The sequence below is a fragment of the Acomys minous genome (assembly GCF_964271855.1).
Source record: "Acomys minous genome assembly, chromosome: 4".
NCBI classification, from domain to species: Eukaryota; Metazoa; Chordata; class Mammalia; order Rodentia; family Muridae; genus Acomys; species Acomys minous.
This window is the reverse complement of record NC_140486.1, coordinates 87,739,759-87,757,791: the sequence shown is the minus strand read 5'-3', so window position 1 is coordinate 87,757,791 and position 18,033 is coordinate 87,739,759. Positions and strand designations below refer to the sequence as shown.

The 18,033-nt window shown below is 45.7% G+C and overlaps 1 protein-coding gene across 3 annotated transcripts in view; it reads left to right on the top strand.

Moving 5' to 3' along the window:
* Positions 1-15,574: 15,574 nt before the first annotated feature.
* Positions 15,575-18,033, top strand: part of RAPH1 (Ras association (RalGDS/AF-6) and pleckstrin homology domains 1) — a 76,611-nt gene continuing 74,152 nt past the window's right edge. For 2 of the 3 annotated variants that reach the window (XM_084779782.1, XM_084779781.1), the window contains exon 1: positions 15,576-15,892. The gene's annotated coding sequence lies outside the window, so the exon portion shown is untranslated. Of the gene's footprint in view, positions 15,893-18,033 lie in introns of all 3 variants that reach the window. The other variant, XM_084779780.1, reaches the window with a different exon arrangement.

The following is an 18,033-nucleotide window of genomic DNA, read 5'->3' as shown; positions in this document are numbered from 1 at the left end:
CACTGCTCGGCTTTTGAGAACAACTTTAAGGAGGTAACCTAACTAAAGAGCCATGATAGTTTAAACACACACTTATACTTAGCTAAAGGGCATCATCTGTGAATAATATCTAAAGGAAGATCATTCTGTTACACGAATAAAATAATAAAAGATGTTTAAAGTGCCAAAAATTGTTAAATGAACAAACAAACAAACAAACAAACAAAAAACCTTTTTACTTCGTAAACAGGAGAGCTCTGGTTGGCAACAGAGTTCTGACAAATACTCTCTGTGGATGGCTCTTCAGATGAAGATGCCTAAAGATGCAGGAAGAGCCTCTGCAGCATCTCGTTTGTCGTGGTGACACGCTCTGCAGCATGTACACACACGTATGACCCTACACTCCCGTGCCAGTCTAATTATAACCTCTACCTAGTGCTGCTGTCACATGCACAGCCAAAACTGGAGCAGAGGAACAGAGAACACCAAAGTCTCCTGGGATGGGGGAAGCGCCTCCGCTTCCTTTCGTGGACTCACAAGCATCTAGGAAATGAAAAACAGCAAAGGCTATTGCAGCAGCTGTACATGGCCCCTGGTGAAACTCTTGGTAGTGTTTTTGCCTTACGCCTTGCTGAATTATTTAAGGAATTAAAAGAAAAACCAGAAAAGATGAGTTAAACAAATGTATGTGAGTAGATTTGCTACAAACTATCTGATATCCTTCTTATAGTAAAACTGGTTGTAACTTACTGAATCACATTTTGGAAGGAAGAGTTGAGTTTTTCCACCAATAGTCACTACTGGAGTTTACAGCCCCCCCCCAAACTCGTGTGTGTGTGTGTGTGTGTGTGTGTGTGTGTGTGTGTGTGTGTGTGTGTTTGTCTGTCTCTCTTTCTCTGTCTCTGTCTCTCTGTCCCTCTATCTCTCTGTCTGTCCCTCTGTCTCTCTGTGTCTGTCTCTCTTTCTGTTTCTGTCTCTGTGTGTCTCTGTCTCTGTCTCTGTCTCTGTCTCTGTCTCTCTCTCTCTCTCTCTCTCTCTCTCTCTCTGAAGCAGAGTCTCACACTGGAGCCCAGGCTTACTTACTATGTAGCTCAGACTGGCTTCATCCTATCAGCAATCTTCCTGCCTTAGTCCCTCCAGTACTGGTGTCTTAGAAATGAGCTACAACTGTTGGTATCTTCTAACGCTATCAGCTGACCCAGATGGCAGATTCTCAAAGCTAACATCTTAGAGATTTGTCAGGGAGGCAAAACATATTCCCTGTTAACTCTGCCGAGCTGTGAAGACGGCTGCTACTCAGGCCTTCCTCTTCCTGGTCCACAGTGAGGCTGGAGCCCCTTGGTGCTTCTTTGCCTCGGGGGAGTATGTCACGAGGAGGAAAGCAGAAGTTCCCTGCAAGATACTCCCTTCTGGGTTTGTATTTTCAACCTCCTAAATCCACAGAAAATCTATGCTGGGCCTGGTGGAGGGTAAAGGGAGCTGGGTTTGTTTCCAGGGGTAGGGTAGGGTGCCTAGGAAGGAAGAGAGGTTGCAAAGCCCTGCCATTCTGCCTCCTTTTCTCTCATACTGCCCAGGGGCACCTAAGCAATTCTAGCTCACTAAAGACTTTTGCCCCTAGGAACCTGTAAAAGCAACAAAGTCCTAATGCTGTGACCCATAAATACAGTTCCTCATGTTGTGGTGACCACCACCACCTCCACCTACACACACCATAAACTTATTTTCTTTGCTACTTCATAATGGTAATTTTGCTACTGTTATGAATGTATTGTAAATCTCTGAGTTTTCCAATGGTCTTAGGCAACCCCTGTTAAAGGGCAGTTCAACACCCTCTAGAGCGGTCCAGACCCACAGGCTGAGAACCAATGTTCTAAGAGTAAGGCAGTGAGTGTTCCCCTGGAACCCTTTATGGGCTGATAGTGGGCTTGCTTAGCAGGGGCTGGGGACTAGGGAGAAAACCTCAGTGGTGGCTAAGGTTGGATTTCTCAGCTCCCAAGGAAAGGGGACTCAATCAAAATTAGATTAACTGCAAAAATCCAAACAAAGAGGGCTCCACATGCCCCCCCCACCCCGTGCGCCCTCTTCCCCCACCCCCACCCCCACCCCGCAACACACAGGAGAATTTGAGGATTAAGAGACATTGCCAGAATGAGTGCAGGTGTTTGAAAGCACAGGAAGAGAAGACTGCTTTCCTGGATGAGAAAAAAGTTCTTTTCACCAACAACTGAAAATCTTTAAAAGAACATCTGGTCGGGTTTTGGGGGTTTTTTTTGTTTGTTTGTTTCTCCTCTGTGGCAAACCATGCATAAGAACATTCGAGAATGTGCCTCAGTACACCTCTGTCCATTTAAATCTGTAATCCTATATGACTTCTCAGGAAACCCCATTCATGCAAGCAATCATTTCATGCCCCACTCACCTGTTCCCCGGACTCACGGACACCACTCGTTCCCTGTGTATATTTCCTATGACATACTCCTGTACAATGCTTTCACTTGGCTTTAATAATATTCAGTTTCCAACTTCTGCTGTAGGCTGTAAAGCCCAGAAGAGAAAAAAAAGCTATGGAAGGATTTATTCCTTCCTGCTGCCTTGGTAAACCCATTGTTTGCCCAAGTTCTAGGAGCTAGTGTAATGACAAGAGCAGTGAGTGGAAATATTAGCCCCGATCCAGCAATGATCCAGCACCGTTGCCAACGCAGCAGCTCTCCTCCAAATTAAAGCCTAAGTGGATTCTGGGAAGTTACTGTAGAAAGAGGCAGAAAAGAAAGAGGGGAGACTTGCACAAGCGTTTGCTGTGACTTCTGGAGCACAATTTGATGTTCTCCCCGGTACTGGCTCACAGTGTGTAATCTGTGATACTTGTGTTGGAATTTCTGAGAAGAAAGCATTGATGTCTACGCACAGAATATAACGAAGTGTTGGGGTTGTTTGTTTTGTTTTTTATGTCATTTTTGTTGTTTAGCCCTTTGTTTTTGTTTTTGTTTTTGTTTTTTTCCTGGTTTTTTGAGACAGGGTTTCTCTGTGTGTAGTCTTGCCTGTCCTGGACTCCCTTTGTAGACCAGGCTGGCCTCGAACTCACAGAGATCCACCTGCCTCTGCCTCCCGAGTGCTAGGATTAAAAGCGTGCACCACCACCACCCAGTGCTGTTTAGCTTCTGATACCTGCTGCAGGCTGAACATTTACACTTCCACTTGATAGAAAAGAGGCAGGTGGCCTGGCAGTGGTGGTGCACACCTGTAACCCCAGCACTCAGAGAAGCAGGTGGATCTCTGTGAGTTCGAGGCCAGACTATTCTACAAAGGGAGTCCAGGACAGGCAAGGCTACACAGAGAAACCCTGTCTTGAAGAAAAAAGAAAAAAAAAAGAGGCAGAAAGAAACCCTTTTCAAAGACAGAAAAGGGTTATATTTGAGCATAGTTATGTTTTTTCTTCCTTGGAAGAAAGCAGATAAATAAAACAAAGGTTTTAAACTTACCCCTGTATCTATGTGAAGTAGGTTCTTTCCTTTAGCGGAAGAAACAATTAAAAAAAATCTGTATGTCAGATGTACTATAATGCCATTAAATTTATTTTCTTCCTTCTTATTACCTTTAGGCAGACTCACCCTTAATCTCATTTCAAAGTTTTTTTTTTTGAGAAACACCATAAAAATACATTATTCAAAGTTCAGAATTCATTTCATTTTTTGACTCCCTTAGAAGGAAAAAAAAATCCATCTAGACACAATTTTCATTATGTGGTCAAACGCTTCCCTTCACTTCCGTCCTGATTTCTACGGAGAAGCCTAGCTCTGGCACAGCTGATCCTCACAGCCTAGCTCTGGCACAGCCCATCTTTACAAATGAGAAGACTCTTCATTTCTCTTAACGTTCTTTGTCTTCTTGCGACTTAATAATTCTGGCTTTTTTTTTTTTCTTCATCATTTTTCCTTCCTATTTTTAATTTATTTCTGTGGAGACGATGAGAAAGCATGCCACGTAAAGATGACAACTTCGTGTCACCAAACTGTCCCCCAATGCAGTAGGTCACTCACTCTGCTTCCATCTATTGAGGCTGACTTGGGGGAGCTTCAGTGGAGGTGAACGGCAAGATTGACAGGAAATAGATGAGCAGGGAAGGAAGAGGAGATGGTTTAGGCACAGAGTGAGCGGCCACGAGAGCAGAGCCGCAGAAAGAACCCAAGAACTGAGACAGGGTGAGAGGGACAGGCGAGTGACACCAGGCTTGAGAGGGAAGGACTCAAGGCTCTGAAGCTAGCCAGAAGAGCTAACTTGTGACTGTTACAGACAGCAGGGAACTGCTGCAGCCTTAGAAACAGCCCTAACTCTGTTCGTCCTTAATCTTTTTCTGCAAAGAACAGACACAACCCTTTGGGGTAGAAAGAGGGATCTATAGGTTCAAACATTCAAACTGGACCAGACAAGAATGTGACTGTTCCTCAGATACACTGAACCAAGGATGCCCACAGTGCTAGAAGTGTCCCACCCTTTGCCTCATCTCTGCTCTGCTGTTTTCTACAATAGCTAGAACCAAAATCACTAGTGTCTGTCTGTTCCCATTTTCCTAAGTGCACTATCAAATGAGACTGACTCTTTTCTCCTAAATTTGGCAGAGAGACAGAGATGAAGATGGACACGGAGAGGGACAGGAAGAAGAGAGAGAAGAGAGCGCCCATGGCCGGATTGTCCGTAGTGCATTTGTGTGGGTGACATACTGTCTTCTGTGAGCTAAGGGGAAAGGTGCTATGCTTGGTAGCAAACTAAGCTGGTATCTGGGATGAGAGGAGCCGTTTAAAGAGAAACCAGTTGGCTCCGGATAGAAGGAAGAAGGAACCAAATAATGGACACCCTCTGCCGGGAACATTTATCTCTTTTTGATGAGTGAAAAAAAAAAAAACAAGTAAGACCATTTTGGTGTTTGTTTGTTTATTTGTTATGAGACAGGGTCTCTCCAGGTAGCCCTGGCTGTCCTAGAACTTGCTATGTAGATCAGGCTGACCTCAAGCTCACAGCCAGCCTCCTGCCTCTGCTTTGGAGTTCTGGGATGGGATAAAGGGCCTGACTTTCCTTCTTATGTACTACGCTACTATAATGGAAGGACACAGGCTGTGTGATTTAAAGGGAAGAGAAATCTACTGGCTCACAATCCTGGAAGCTGGGAAGCCCCATGTCAAGTAATTATTAGCCCTGGTAAGGAACCTTCTTACCGTGTGGACAGCTGGAGGGTGAAGAAAACAAGAGAGTGACCCTCCTTTTGGCAGCACCAGCCATTTGTACTGAGCCGCTAAACTGCTCCTGAAGACCCTTTGAGACCCAACACTTCCCGCTAGGCTCTCCCTCCCAACGCTACTGCATTAGGGAGTAAGCTTCTAAAGCATGAATTCTGCAGCAATTATACTGAATTATTCACCTGGTCTGGTGTAACCACAGCGGTTCTCATAAGAGGAAGGGAGGACAGCCGCGTTCCTGGCTTTGAAGATGGAGGGTGGGGCTATCAGCCAAGGAAGATGAACTGCTTCTAGAGGCTGGGAAAGACAGTAGATTTACCCAGAGAGCCTCCTAAAGGAATCCAGCTCCTTCAATATGTACCTTTAGCTTACTGACAATAATGGTGAACTTCTAATCTTAAGAACTATGTAAGACGCAGCCAGGCGGTGGTAGTGCACGCCTTTAATCTCAGCACCTGGGAGGCAGAAGCAGGCGGATCTCTGTGAGTTCTAGGCCAGCCTGGTCTACAAAGTGAGTCCAGGACAGCCAGGGCTACGCAGAGAAACCCTGTCTTGAAAGATCAAAAACAAAAAACAAAACAAACAAAGCAACTATAAAATAATGGAGTTTATGATAGCCTGTTCTAACATGTAGATGTTCTACATAGTTATGGATTAGAGCTCTTAATTTTTTGTTTTTGTTTTTGTTTTTTTGATTTTTTCAGACAGGGTTTCTCTGTGTAGCCTTGGCCATCCTGGACTCCCTTTGTAGACCAGGCTGGCCTCGAATTCACAGTGATCTGCCTGCCTCTGCCTCCTGAGTGCTGGGATTAAAGGCGTGTGCCACCACGCCCGGCAAGCTCTTAATTTTTAAAAACACCAGATTCACACGGTTCATGATGTTGTGAGGTTGCATTTTCAAAGTAAAAAATATCATATTTTTTGGTTGGCTTTTTTAGGTAAAAAAGAAAAAATTGCTTTGAAAGTAGTTCTGGTAGTAGCAAAGGCTGGCTAGGGCATTATGCAAGGTGTTTCAAAGGAAAAAGAGAGAGGCCTGTGAGGGAACAAGCACAGGCTCCTGTACGCCCCACGGACTGAAAGTTTGCAGAGGGTGGGTGGTAGAGGAACCAGTGGAAAAGCCACAACGTGAGGCCTCTGAGGAGCCTGGCTGTTGGAACCCAGGACAGCACTTAGGTGGAGCCATCTTCTGTGGCGGGGCCTTGCCTCAAAGCACATGGCTGAACAAAAGTTCTAAATGTCAGCTGTGCGTCTGTTTATTTTTTTTGTTTTTCTGTGACACGTTTTCAAGTGACTTTTCTCAAGCTGTTTGAGAAATCATATAAATAAGACCACAAGACAACAAAGGCAGGAAATAATTCTTTAGTCCCCTTTGGTGAATCCTACTGAAAAAGGGGGGTGGGGTGGGCGGAACGCAAATGATAAGTATGATAACAGTAGGAAAACCAAAAATTGCTTTTGGTAAAGTAACAAATAAAAACCTTTCCCCAAAATAATGGCTTCTCTATAAATTGCACATATATATGCATACATATGCCATGAAGTATGAGAAAGTCAGATATATAATTGAATTTCTACAGAGTTTCTTGTTTACATCTTCTGTGGCATACTACAGATGCATGTTTATTCAATGAAAATCCAACACACACACACACACAAGAAAGACAGAAAAGAAAATCCAAGACACAGATAGGTGTGCAGGGTTCATGGAAAAATAATGTTAATTTATCATGTTCACTGAAATGCATTAGATTCTATACTGTTAAGGAGGAATGCATTCAACATATCGTTGACCACATTATGTATTATAATGTCAACAAAAATTTTGTTACATATAATGTGCAAGAATATGTATGTTTCCAATCCTGGTTTTTTTTTTGTTTGTTTGTTTTTTGTTTTTTGTTTTTTTGAGACAATGGTCCTGTGTGTAGCTCTGGCTATCCTGGAACTTGCTCTGTAGACCAGACTGGCCTCGAATTCATAGATCTGCCTGCCTGCCTGCCTGCCTGCCTGCCTGCCTACCTCTCGTGTGCTGGGATTAAAGGAGTGCACCACCACCATCCAGTTGTAGGTTTCCAATCTTTATGAACATCATGTGTGTGGCTGTACCTCTTCAGCCCTGATTTATCACTGTGACTATCGTCCCTTCAATTCAAGAAAGACTTACAAGGCATCTACAATGATCTGAATTACGTCCCTTTGAAAATTCATACTCTGGAGCCTCAGCCCCTACCAACTCAGACTGTGAGTATATTTGCAGATCAGAGGAAGTTCAGTCAAATGGGTTCTTACGATGCCCTCCGGTCCAGTATAAAGGTGGCTTTTATAGATGGATCTAGGCCACAGACACATAGAAGATGACCATTGAAGACACAGGGAGAATGTAACCATCTCAAGACAAGGAGAGAGGCTTTGGGAGAAACTGAGCTGTCCGATCTCCGACTTTTATGCTTCAGAGCTGTGAGGTAAGAAATCCCTGCTGTTTACATCACCCAGTGTGTGGTATTTTGTTATGATGACCTAGGAAACTAATCTAGCAATCTATTTATTATCTCTTAAACACCAAGATGGTGGATGGAGATGGAGGTCTTCAACAATATAAAAGCATATATATTGCTCAGCCTCAAGGATGATCTAATTCCTGGTTTCCAGCTACTAAAGGCTCTGATTTGCTCGAACATCCCACCATGATTCCAAACAGAACTTGTCCAAAGTTGAACTTGTACCCCTCAGCCTCCCTGCTGGTGAGCAGGCTGTAACAGAAGAGGAAAGGACAGTAACTCTTCCCCCTGGCCTCTCTGTCACCCTGCACAGTGCCCTGAACTTGACAGGCAGTCAGCATTTATCTGTTGACTTGGCAGTGATACTGATCTTTTGCTTGTAGCCCTGGGAACCCCGGGGGTCATCTTGGACTCCTGTGCTTATCCAGTCTGTCACCTCTGCCTGTCAGTCTTTCCAAATGAAATTCAGTTTCTGCCTTTTTCATTTTTCACCATTAAGTGTCTGGATGAAATACAAGTGACTTCCAGTATTTTTTTTCTCCCTTATTCCTTCCCATTTATTTTCTAAGGTCTTCCCAACGTCTCTTATAAAATCTCTTATCTTCCTTTTATCTTATAAATATCGCTGGACTTTTCTCCTGTGCTTCTTATGTACAGTTTCCCATGCAAGATGCTGGAGAAAAGTCAGCATGAAGAATTCATGGTCTCCGGCTTTTGAGAAACTGGCGTTCTTTTAAAAGAATTGGACAGATGCGCGGAGAATTGCACTCGCACTGCATGAAGATCTTTGAAAACACGGCACACAGCAATAGCTTCATCTAGAGAAAGTGGAGATAAAGGAAGAGACGTGAGTGATCCATCACAAACAAAAGCAGGGGAGGGGAGGGAGGAGAAACACTCCAGACAGGGGGAATCACATTGCAAGGCTCAGACCTGGGGAAACAGCTATCAAGTTCAAGTCGGGGCTTGATCACTTACTCCACTTCATTGCTTCCCAAACCTTCCGCTTGGTCTCAGCGCCTCCATAATCTACGTGCTTTCATCTTGCATTCCTAAATGGCCCTCTTGAGCTAATGAAACAAACTTCCCTGTTATTTACTAAAAAATGACCTGCCTACGATATATTTGTTACGTCATCCTCCCCCACGCAAAATGCTTTTCTTCCCGAAGAGTTGACTCCAGGCCTGATGGTACTTGATGGAGGCTCATACTCTGCCCCGTCTTTCCCTTTCCAGGCTTTCTAAAGCTGGCCATCGCGGTTTGCGCTCAGTATTAGTGAGGCATGACACGAAGTCGTTCCCGCTCACAACTGACATGAATGGTGAATTTCACAAAAGGAGTTCGGTTATCGTGCTGAGAAGCCAGCTTTGAGAATTACTGGGTTCTGATTGGCTGATCCGGATGTCAGAACATACATAAGGGTAAGGGTTCAGGTTGTTACGATAACTGCTAATGTGTAATAGTTTGCATTCGTTCCAAACAAATACCTGGAAATGTCCAGTTCTGTAGATTTTGTTGATGCAGTGCTTCCCAGGCCTACTTGTAAGTAATTTGAATATAACAAACGGTATGAAATGCCACATTTATATTACGTAGGGCATACAAATCCCACGTATAAAAGAAGCAGAGATACAGCTGCCAGCACAGGTCATAGGCTCTGCAATTGTTGGTTTGAGCGGGGTAAGGAGTGTCCAGTGGGGAACGCTGAGGCTCTTGACTCACCCACCATTACTACCCCAACTCTGTTTTCCCCTGGCATTCAGATCTAGTGCCAGCTGAGTCTCCTTTTGAAATCTTTTTTTTTTTTTTTTTTTTTTTTTTTTTTGGCTTTTCGAGACAGGGTTTCTCTGTGTAGCCTTGGCTGTCCTGGACTCTCTTTGTAGACCAGGCGGGCCTCGAACTCACAGCAGTCTACCTGCCTCTGCCTCCCAAGTGTTGGGAATAAAGGCTTGCGCCACCACTACCACCCAGCTAATCTTAGCCTCTTAGCACCGCAGTAAATTTCTATCTTCTCAACCCTATTGTACCTACAGTTTGTATCAGATTTTTGTACTTATTTTATAGTTATTTTGATAGGTGTTCATCTTATTAACTAATTTTCTTGAATGCAGCGATCTTCTTTCACATTTAAAATTGACTCTTTTTTTCTTTGTGTGTTGTTTTCATGATCTGTCCATAAGTGTTGACTTAGTTCTTTTTCTGAGACAAAGTTTCAGTGTAAACAAACTGGCCTTGAAGAGTTTAATTTTTTTTCTTTTAAAATATAATCTTATAAGATATTTTGATTATATTCACCTCTCCCAGATCCACCCCTCCCAACTCTGTCCTCCTTTTTTTTTCTTTTTCTGAGACAGGGTTTCTTTGTGTAGCCTTGACTGTCCTGGACTCACTTTGTACACCAGGCTGGCCTCGAACTCACAGAAATCCACCTGCCTCTGCCTCCCAAGTGCTGAGATTACAGGCGTGAGCCACCATGCCCGGCTTGTCCTCTTTTTTTTTTTTTTTTTTTTTAATTCCACTAATTCCAATTTGTGCTGCCCATATACTCATGGTGTGGGGCCACCCATTGGAGACTGGGTGACCTACCAAGGCCACGCCTTTAAAGAAAAACAGAATCTCTCTTCCCCAGAAGCCATCCACTGTCAACAGAGGCTCAGCAGAGTAGCAGTGCTGCCTGGCTTGATCTTGTGCAGGTCTTAGGTAGACCACCCCCATTGCTATGAGGTCGTGAGCACCCCAGTCGTGATGCCCTCCCCAACCTGAGCGCTTACCATCTTTCTGCTCCCTTTTCCGCAGTGGTCCGTAAGCCTTGGGGTGTGGGGTTGGGGATGGACACTCCATTGATGCTTATTCTCTGCACTCTACTCAGTTGCAAGCTTCCGCATTAACTGCCATCCACTGCACAGCGGTGTTTTTCTGACGAGGCCGGAGAGCTGCACTCATCTATGAGTAGAAAGATGTGACGTTAGAGAGCAGTTTGATACTATGTCTGTTTAGCAAAATAACAGTAGAGGGTTCATGCCTGTGGCCCTGAATTCTTTGGTAGCCCAGGCTAGCCTTCGACTCAGGATCCCTCTGTATCAACTTTCCATGTACTGGGGTTATTTTGTTCTTACTCTTCTTATATTTGCTTGTTGTCAATATGCAGACAAAGGCTGCAGTGAGTCATATTTTTCACCTGCAGGTTTCCTAGCGTCCTTACCAACAATGAATGATATTACGTCTGAAGGCCACACATGTCTTATGTTTCTCTAGAGATTATGACAGAGCTGCGGACATAGTGGACACTAAAATATCTTTGATAAGTGGACTTACAAATGAATGAAATACTCATTCATTGACCTATTAGCCTCATATCTGTTAGCCCTTCATCTGGATGTAAAAATTATGCTGAGCATCATGTGTTATTAAAGCATAAATTAAGAAAAAAAGCAAAAAATTGAGATAAATGTTATATATCAAATATAAAACGTACAGAAGGTACTTCTGAAATGAAAGTTGCCCCCAAAGCCCTAAGAAGTCTCTCGGAATGAACAAGTTGCCTCGTTTTTCTAAGAATAGGAAATACCAAATGTCCATTAATTTAGCATAAGAAAAGCCGCCTGTCCATTAGTTGTTAGGTCTGAAAACTGGAAATATGTCTGAGACACCAAATCCAGCATTCATTTTCAATAGTGTTAGAAATTTTCTGAAAAATTACTGATTCGGACCCTCATTTAAAGAGAACTATCCAATAACTATTTTACTGTAGCTTTCTCCTTTGGATTGGTGGAAGGTTCTAGAATAAGTTTGGATCCCATATATTAATATGCAGTGGAAAGAGAAAGTGACCAGAGTCAGGATAGGGGTTCTAGTCTGGCATCTGCCAGTAATAGATATTTACCTTTAGTAGTTGAGTCATTTCATGTATCAGGGCAACAATTTTCTAACTGTAAAATAAAAATCTGAGCAAGGTCGGCATTTCCCAAAATGCATTCTGTGTAATACATTTGGTAATAACATCTCTAATGATCTGTTCCACTGGAGAAAGGCTCTTATGGCTGAGCACACTTGGGAAAAGCTGCGTATAACACCTGCATAAGAGCCTCGTGGTGCACATCACCGCAGCCACAGGAAGGTTTTCTAGTTGAGAAATCAGTCGGGATTTGTTTATCATCTTTTACTCGTTTGGTTAAAGGAACTCGAAGCTCCTTTGGAAATCGTGCCTACTTCATTAGTCAGGGTTCTCTAGAGTAACAGAACTTACAGAATGAATCTCTGTCTCTCTCTCTCTCTTTGCATTTATTAGAATGACTTACAGACTATGGTTCAGCTAATCCAACAGTGGCTGCCTATGAATCCAGTAGTTGTTCAGTCTACGAGGCAGGATGTCTCAGCTGGTCTTTGGTACATGACGGCATCACGAAGAAGTAGGGTCTAATGCTAGTCAAGGATTAGACTTGCTAGCAAAGGAGAGGGTACGTGGGCAGAGAGAGAGACCTTCCTTCTTCCATGTTTCTATATAGGCTGCCAGCAGAAGGTATGCTCCAGGTCAAAGGTGGATCTTCCCACCTCAAGGATTTAGATGTGGGTTCTGGGGCTGGAGAGATGGCTCAGTGGTTAAGGGCATCAGCTGCTCTTCCAGAGGACCCAGATTCAATCCCCAGCACCCACATAGCAGCCCCCAACTGTCTGCACCTCAAGTTCCGGTGGATCTGACTCCCTTACACAGACAATAGGTGTAAGCCAAACACCAAATGTACATAAAAATTATATATATATATATATATATATATATATATATATATATATATATCATATCTTCCCACCTCAAATATCTGGATTAGGAATAGGTCTTTCCACTTCAAATGATTTAGTTAAGAAAAAGTCCCTCACAGGTGTGCCCAGTCACTGGCTTTTAGTTAATTCCAGATTTAGTTGACAACCGAGAATAGCCATCACATCTACTAAAGTCCTGGGAAGCCACTATCCTTAAGAACACGCTTTGCAGAGTAATGAACTAAGAATCCTTTGAAGTGCCTAGATTTATGGTAGGGGTGTGTGTGTGTGTGTGTGTGTGTGTGTGTGTGTGTGTGTGTGTGTGTATGCAGGCCCTCCACAAGATCCCTAATCGTTCCCGAGCCTTATCCATTTTTCAAGACTAGCTGGCCAGTAAGTTTCAGGGATAATTCCTGTCTTTACCGTCTAAGCACTGGGATCAGAGGCACATACCACTGGGTGCTGGGCACTTGCACTAAGATCATTGCTCAGTAAGCCCTTTGCAGACTGAGGTCCCAGCCTTCTGTGGTAATAGGCTCTTAGGGGTGCAGCGGGACCCTCCTTCTGCACCCTTGTTCCGGGGAGGGGAGGTCAGCAGCATCCGCTCGGTCTCCCCAGACAGAAGCTTGCTTGCCTTTTACAGAGGCTTCTGTCTCCTTCAGTCCTCCAGCCAATTTTACATGAAACTCCGTAGATTCCACCCTCTTAAAAATGTGTCCCTCTCCCAAGCCCCCTCCCCACTGTATTCCTCCCCGCCTCTGTGGAGACCTGGGTTATTTTCACCCCTCTTTTTGCTTTCATTCTTCAGCCATTTTTCTCTTGTCTCCAAACATATACTCGGTCGTTACAGAGACTGGAACGTTTCAGGGTTTATTCAAACTCCTTGGTTCAGTACGTGAGCTCTTGCTTAGTGAGGCCCTTTCTCCCATTTCCCACCTATTTGACTGTTCTCGGCATCACTAAGATCACCTGAAGCATCACCTGAAGAGATGGGATTCCCTGGAAGTCAGGCCTCGTGGCCTGTTAAAGCCCTCACACCTGCTCAGGCCTGGCTGCCTTTGTCTTGACTGACTGTTCCCGCCTCATCCGGTTAGCCCCTCCCTGCCATTAAACGCATATCCCCCTCACTGAGCAGGCTTTCCTGATCTGGGAAATAGACTAATTTTCTAACTGTGGCTTCCCTACCCCCTTTATGCAGCAGTCGGTGGTTTCTAGGGGCACAAGGCATTGCATTGAGTGTTTCTCGTCTTTTCACTCTTACACCTTAGTTGGAGCTCAATAAACTCTAATTAAGTGAATGGATTATTTCATGGCTTAATGACACTGATGAGAGCCTGCTTATTTTTCTCACTGGTGGAAAGTGACTGTTTTCTAAGATTAGCCTTAACCAACCGAAGCACTTCAGGAGGAGCTGGCTGAGAGCTATCTAAAGAGCACCCAGGAGCCTAGTTTGTAAAGAGGTTTCTGCAAACCTAAGGCTCTTCCTTGTCATGGTAGTACTCAGCATCTGTAGGTTATTTATTAGGTTTGGGCACGTACGTATGTTTAATCTCAGCAAACCCAGTCATAAGGGAAATGAAGACTCAGACACATCTGTATGAATTATTGATTAAAAATTTCGAAGCATTTGCCATTTATACAAAGGTCTACAGCAGATACTGCAGGGGTATAAAATGAATAAACTATGCAAGTCATTAACAGAATATAGGGTACTGAAATGGTTCCAGGTAACAGATGATGAATTAATTCAACAAGGAAGAGAGGTCACAGGAACTGGTTATGGCCACCATTTTTAGTTTGTGATATGGTGTTATTTTATACCAGATTCCTGAATTACCTACTAAACCTAAAAGTGTGAAACAGCCAAGTAATTGGACAGTTCTAAAACCAGTTTGAAACAGATTGTACACCAATTTGGGAAAAAAAAATTGTACGAAAAGACTGAAACCGCTTGGAAATCTCTAAGAATATCAGGAAGTTGAACGCAATTAGTCAAACTAGGACTTGGCCCTAGAATAGAGAAATGAATGCTCATTATTAGAAAGAACACCAGAATTTCAGAAATACATGACTCTGTGTGCGTGTGTGTGTGTGTGTGTGTGTGTGTGTGTGTGTGTGTGTGTGTGTAAACTCAAGATACAGAAATGGTTAAAGAGCAGATGAGAGGTGAAAAAACAATGCTGAACGTTCAACCCAGCCATTTCCAGATCATAGTTCAATTTCTTTAATGTTAACAAAGTATATAGCCAAGCAAAGGTAATTGAATACTATTTTTCCTTTCCTTTGATCAACTTTACATGAAGGTCATAGTAAGGACGTAAATGGAAAGAAATCTAAGTCTGGCCAAGTCAAACCTACGTTAAAAACGAGCGGTATCTGAGTGATTTGGATCCAAACGAGCTTGGAATCAAACTCAGTATTTAAGTGTAGTACTGAGTGGGGTGTGGTGGGGGATATAGCTCAGGGCTAAGGAAAGGCGCCAACACCGAGTGCTGCTTCGAACGGTTTCAGTAAGGGAGCACAGAAACTAGGGGCATAAATGAACAGGCGTTGACGTGAAAAGGGGAAGATGCGTGGAATGTCTGGTCCCTGAAAGCTTCCCATACATTGTACAAAACTGTTGAGTTTAGGGCTAAAATGGAAATATCCTAAGGTAGGGTTCCCAGATTTCCAACAATGGTCCGTGGATGCCTGAAAAGCCCGGCGCTGTTTTCTGGAGACGGAGGGAAAGGCGCACAGCCCCGGGTCTGCTCGGCGGTCCTCAGTCTCCCAAGACCCTAAGCCGAGGAGCAATCCGGCCGGCTTCCCGGTAAGGGCCACGGCGGGCGGGACCGCGGCGGGATTTTCCTCTCCGCTCATTCATTCTCTGATTCACTGGTTCCTGGAGGCGGCTCACAGGGACGCGCGCAGGAAAGGCGGGGCGCACAGGACGGCCGCGGCTGGGTGCGGCTCGGCGCCTGAGGGGCGGACGGTGGGGGGCGGCTGGCGAGGCCGCGAGGGGGGCCCCCGCGCGTGTGCGCGCGCCCGCGCCCGCGCGCGGCCAGAGCGGCAGGAGCGGCGCGCGCGCCCGTCCGCGCCGGAAGTGAGCGGTGGCCGCGCGGCCGGGAGCGCGCGGCCGGGGCGCGAGTCGGTCCGCCCTTGGGCCGCACGGCCCTCAGCCCCGCCCTGTGTGCCGGGGCCGGACGCGCGGGCTCTGTGATCCGCGCCGCGGGGCGCTGCGGCCGCCCCGCCCAGTCCCCGCCGACGCCCGCTCGGTGGGTCGGTCGGTCAGTCAGTCACGGAGCGCGCGCCGCGGGAGCTGCGGGCGCTCTCAGCGTTCAGGAGAGGAGCGCCGCGGCTGGAGAGGCAGCGGCGGCGGCGGCGGCTGGAGGGCGCGAGCAGCTGCTGCCTTGCGCGGGGCCCCCGGAGGGCAGCGGGGCTGCCGAGGTGAGTGCTCCGCCGCCTGGCCCTAGAGGTCGGGGAAAGGAGAGACCCGGGTGCCCCAGAGAGGCTCTGCCGCCTCCATTTTCCCGGTGCCCGGCGTGGCCCTCCGGGCGAGTGCGAGCGGCTGCAGCCCGGGGCGGGGTCGCTGCCGGCCGGGCTCCCCGTGTTGGGCTGCGCCCGGCCAGGCGGCCTGCGGTGGGTAGGGGTCGGCGGGGCCTGGGCTGCACCCCCGCGCCCCTCGAGGCTGCACGGTGCAGACAATGAGACCTGGGGTTGCCTGGATAGGTGCGGCGGGGCTTCTACTCCGCACTGGGCGCTAGTGGCCGGGGACAGCGGGTGGCAAGGGACTGGCCGCCGGTAGCCTCAGAAACCGGTGTCTCGCTGCGGGATTGTTCTAGCTTCCGTGCCCTGCCCGCCTTCATAGATGAGTTCAATGCAGAGATTTAGAAAGGCGGGGCGCCTTCTGCGTCTTTAATTAAGCCGGCAAAGTAATTGCTCTAGTGCTTTTTAGCCCCATCTCATCTTTCCCAGTACATTCCCGCCGGAAATCCAAACTGCAATTCAGCGGAGGACGGCAGAAAGCAAGGAGGTTGTCTGATGGTATTGGTTAGGATGCCTTCGTTTTAAGACGCCTGAAAGATTATGCTTTTCCTAGTCAGATATTGTCATAGGATGGTCCCACTGTGTGAACTAGAAACTGCATGGTCCTTAACGTAGATATAAAGATGTGTCTTAGTGTGAAATAAGAGCTTTGGAAAATGATAGGAGCTGTGTGTTTCCTGTGTGTTGCATTTCATACATTTTGTGGGAAGAACAGTTTAGGGTGGATGCTGCCCACAGCATTTCTTATGGAGGAGTGGAGAGACGCCCAAGTAGGTAAAGTCCTCCCTAAAGGAGCTGTAAAGGTATCGGGCCAGGGGGGAGGCGTAATTCGATTATTAAAGGGTGGTACTGGGTTCGTGAGGATATTGAAGGCAGCAGACAGCCGCGAAACCTTACCCAGGTATAGTGGGAGACACAGAACGAACACCCCCACAACCCTGAGTGGTGGGAACAGCGCTTCGGAACAGAGTAAACCAACGTTCCATGCACTGGAATAGGCTAGCAATGTGATAGTGAGTAAGCAAGCCAGTAGCTCTGCAGTGGGTCCCTACCGGTAAACAGTAATACGCCACCTGTTTACCTTTCCAGCCGGTTGTTAAGGTTGAGTAAGATAATGTATGCAAAATTAGTAGCCCCTTGCCTGTCCGTGAGGTGCTCCAAACGTGATGATTCCCTTCTCCAACTGCTGGGGGCGGGGCGGGTGTCTTGTGAGCGGGTGGGTGGGAAGTGAATATTGGTAGCAGTGCATGGTAGCTGCAGAGCATAAGTAAAAGAGGTTAATTCTACATTGAGGTCAGTGGAGGGGAAAAAAAAATCTATGGAAACTGCCAGTATATGAGTGGAGCCTTTTAAAAGGTTGGATGGTATTTCTTTTAAATATAATGTCTTATTATCATGTATGAATTGTACATAATAATGGGGTCATCATGATATTTTCATATATGTGTACATGTATTTCAAGTTCAAACAGGATGCATGGGATTGCAACAGTGTAGATAGGGAGAGGAAGACGTTCCACGTGTAGGTGGTAATTATCCTTTTCGAGCTTGATTCAGGAGCCAGCATGGTGGATGAGCCGGTAGTCTCTGCACTCAGTAGGCTGAGGCAGGAAGATTGCAGTGCAGTCCAGGGCAACTTGGGTTCCAGAATAAAACCCCATCTGAAAAAACCCAACACACCACCCCACAAACAAACAAACAAACAAACAAACAAAAAACCCTGAATTCTCTAGGAAGAACCTTGGAGAGGTGCAAAACAAGGACACCCTTCATTAGCTTTTGTTGAGTTTGATTTTCAAATTGTCTGTTATTTTTCTTTTTGTGGGGGTGAACTAATTTCCAGACACCGGTTACAGACAAGCCCTGTTGAAGTAAGTACAAAAATGTCTGCAAAGATTCGTAATTTTTTTTTTCTCTGCACCAGACATTTGTGGTACTTGGATTGCTACTCGCTTCTGTTTGATTTTAATGATGAGCTGTGTGTAGCTGTTTCTTTGTGGTGAATATTAGCTCTGTTTAGTACTCCACACAGGCTCTTTTGAC